Below are 4141 nucleotides of genomic sequence, written 5' to 3' on the forward strand. Positions count from 1 at the left end.
TAAAATTGTTTCCGATTCACCAAACCAATTCTTATCTCTTTCTGAAAGAATAAATAAAAAGAATAAGAAAAAATACTGAAATTCTTAATTTTTCCAAAATTTATCTCATTGAAATAATTAAAAATTAAGAATGGGTTTAGTTGGTTAAATTAAAAAAGTTAATAAAATAACTAGGTAACGAAGTTATTTTATTAACTAAATAAAGATATTTATAAAAATAAAAAAAAAAAAGTGGAATCATTTTACTTTCTATTCATAATTCATTTTTATATTTCTTTAAAACAAAGATGAAACAGCTCTCTTGTTCCATAATTAACTGATTGAGTGAATTCCAATGAAAACCTATGTTTATAAGAAATTATCGAATAGTCCTTACTTCATATAGAACTAAAATTCTAATGACTATAAATTACCTAAGTTTTAGAATGTCTTGTTTAAGAGACTCAGTATTTTTTGTTTTGATTGGAATTCCTTTCCTTTATGGAATACCATTCTGAACTTAATTAACTATTTTCATTTTCCCTTCTTTTTATCCCCCCGTCTTATCTTATATGGGGGATAGGCTTCCATACCATATATCTATATATGGAGTATACTTGATATATAAATAGATATAAATAGATTTAAATGAGAAACCCTTCTATATATTCTATATTATTAAAAAAAAAGTATAAAATATATAAAGAAAAAATGTTAAAAAATTCTTGTTGTCTTATCCGCATTAGACAAAATGAAGTAAAAAATAATTCAAAATTTAAGTATCTTTCAGTATCTAAGTATAAATACTAATAAAAAGAAGAAAGAAGGATTGATTTGCAGCAATAGATGTCTTTCACATACAACTAGAAAAAAGTAATTTCCTTTTTGAATGGCAGTTCCAAAAAAACGTACTTCAATGTCAAAAAAGCGTATTCGTAAAAATATTTGGAAGAAAAAGACTTATTTTTCCATAGTACAATCTTATTCTTTAGTAAAATCAAGATCATTTTCGAGCGGTAATGAGCATCCAAAACCAAAGGGTTTTTCTGGGCAACAAACAAATAATAAGATTTTGGAATAATATGAATTGACTTATCAAAAAAGAATTCCAATTATTTAATAATTTGGATTCTTCTTTGAATGTACTTTTATGTGTCGAATTACTCGGTACAATATTCTTAGAACAAAAAACCCCTCTTATCTTATATATACAAGAAAAAAAAAGTTTTGTTTGGTATACTGTGTGCTAAGTATTCTTTTCCTATCAATGAACTTTTCATAATTTTCCTAATAGAATCCTCATATTCTATTAGGAAAATTATGAAAAGTGGAGTATTCTTACAATAGGACTTACAACTTCCACCTATCTTCTCCAAAATCATAAGGTTAGTAAATCTTATTAATAAGAGCATAAAGACTTTCATTCTAGAAATTTTTAAAAAATCCAAAAAGCCTTTTCTATTTATCCATTTTATTTTAATTTCATCATTAAATAGAAACCCTTTTGGATTTTTTTCATTGTATTGAAAGAATTTTCAAAATGTAAAGGGGAAATTAATTAGAAAAAATTAGTTCTATAATTGCAAGTTAGAAAAAAGAAGTTCCAACTCTTTCAAGCAGTGTTTGTGTTTCTATTGGGCAAAGCAAGAGTTTATTGTAAAAAAAAAAAATGGAAACGATACTACCAAACGAAGTCTATTTTAATGAAAACTCTAATGTTCCTAAATTTTATGGACTTTCCCAATATCGACGATTCCCAAGATAATAGCTATTATTCTTTTAAGTTACCTATTATTTGAAGTTAGCCGCCATGGTGAAATTGGTAGACACGCTGCTCTTAGGAAGCAGTGCTCAAGCATCTCGGTTCGAATCCGAGTGGCGGCATTCTTGAAAAAGAATACAATAGATTAGAAATCAATTCGAAATTTACAATTTTGTAATGGGACCTTCCCCTTATGCTATTTGCAACTTTAGAACATATACTAACTCATATCTCTTTCTCAACGATTTCAATTGTGATTACGATTCATTTTATAACCTTATTAGTTCGTGAACTTGGAGGATTACGCGATTCGTCAGAAAAAGGAATGATAGTTACTTTTTTCTCTATAACAGGATTCTTAGTTTCTCGTTGGGCTTCCTCGGGACATTTTCCATTAAGTAATTTATATGAGTCATTGATCTTCCTTTCATGGGCCCTGTATATTCTTCATACCATTCCTAAAATACAGAACTCTAAAAATGATTTAAGCACAATAACTACGCCAAGTACTATTTTAACGCAAGGCTTTGCCACATCGGGTCTTTTAACTGAAATGCATCAATCCACGATACTAGTACCTGCTCTACAATCTCAGTGGTTAATGATGCATGTCAGTATGATGTTATTAAGCTATGCAACTCTTTTGTGCGGATCCTTATTATCTGCCGCTATTCTAATCATTAGATTTCGAAATAATTTCCATTTCTTTTCTAAAAAGAAAAAAAATGTTTTAAATAAAACATTTTTCTTTAGTGATATTAAATATTTTTATGCAAAAAGAAGTGCTTTAAAAAGAACCTCTGTCCCTTCATTTCCAAATTATTACAAATATCAATTAACGGAGCGTTTGGATTCTTGGAGTTATCGTGTCATTAGCCTAGGATTTACCCTTTTAACCGTAGGTATTCTTTGTGGAGCAGTATGGGCTAATGAGGCCTGGGGATCCTATTGGAATTGGGATCCTAAGGAAACTTGGGCATTTATTACTTGGACCATATTCGCAATTTATTTACATAGTAGAACAAATCCAAATTGGAAGGGTACGAATTCTGCACTTATAGCTTTGATAGGATTTCTTATAATTTGGATTTGTTATTTTGGTATAAATCTATTAGGAATAGGCTTACATAGTTATGGTTCGTTTACATTAACACCTAAATGATTACATAAAATAAAACCTTCATGAAATGAAGGTTTTTACTTTTATGTTTTATTTGAGAACCCCTTGAACGCCTTATCAAAGGGTTCTCAAAAATTCGAGATAGATCTAATTATACTTTTTTACTTATTTCTGCATTATATACTTTTTTACTTATTTCTGCATTAATAGAGCAGACGAGTAAAAAAAAGCAAACCTATTTAGGATAATAATTGGATAAGAGAGCCTCTACCCTGTCAACGGATAGGGAGAGAACAAAATCTGGATAAATACCAATTCCTATTACTGGTAAAAAGATACAGATTAAAATAAAGAGTTCTCGTGGTCCAGAATCCACAAAATTTGCGTTTGGAACATTAAATAGCTTGTATCCATAGAACATCTGGCGTAACATAGATAATAAATAAATAGGAGTTAATATCATTCCAATTGCCATTACAAAAGTAATTAGTGTTTTTGGCATTAACAGAAATTTTGGACTAGTAATTAGTCCAAAAAATACTACTAATTCTGCGACAAAACCACTCATTCCTGGTAAGGCAAGAGAAGCCATTGAAAAGCTACTAAACATGGTAAAAATTTTAGGCATTGGGATAGATATTCCCCCCAGTTCTTCGAGATAAACAAGACGCATTCTATCAGAAGCGGTTCCTGCCAAGAAAAAAAGTGTAGCACCAATAAATCCATGGGATAATATTTGTAAAATAGCTCCATTGAGTCCAATGTTGGTTATGGAACCAATTCCTATAATTATGAAACCCATGTGAGATACAGAGGAATAAGCTATTCTTTTTTTGAAATTTCGTTGACCAAGAGAAGTTGAAGCTGCATAGATTATTTGGATCGCTCCTATTATTACTAACCAGGGCGAAAATAGATAATGAGCATGAGGTAACAATTCCATGTTGATCCGAATCAATCCATATGCTCCCATCTTTAATAATATTCCCGCTAAAAGCATACATGTACTATAATGTGCTTCCCCATGGGTATCTGGTAACCACGTATGTAGGGGTATAATCGGCAATTTGACAGCATAAGCAATAAGGAAGCCAAAATATAAAAGTATTTCCAAGGTTGCAGGGTATGATTGATTAATTAATCTTTCCAAATCTAATCCTGGTTCGTTGGAACCATATAAGCCCATACCCAGAACTCCGATTAAGAAAAAAATGGAACCGCCTGCAGTATACAAAATAAACTTTGTAGCTGAATATAGACGCCTCTTCCCCCCCCACATG

Source organism: Triticum urartu, unplaced genomic scaffold (assembly GCF_056163025.1).
Source record: "Triticum urartu cultivar PI428250 unplaced genomic scaffold, HENAU_Tu73 scaffold615, whole genome shotgun sequence".
NCBI lineage: Eukaryota > Viridiplantae > Streptophyta > Magnoliopsida > Poales > Poaceae > Triticum > Triticum urartu.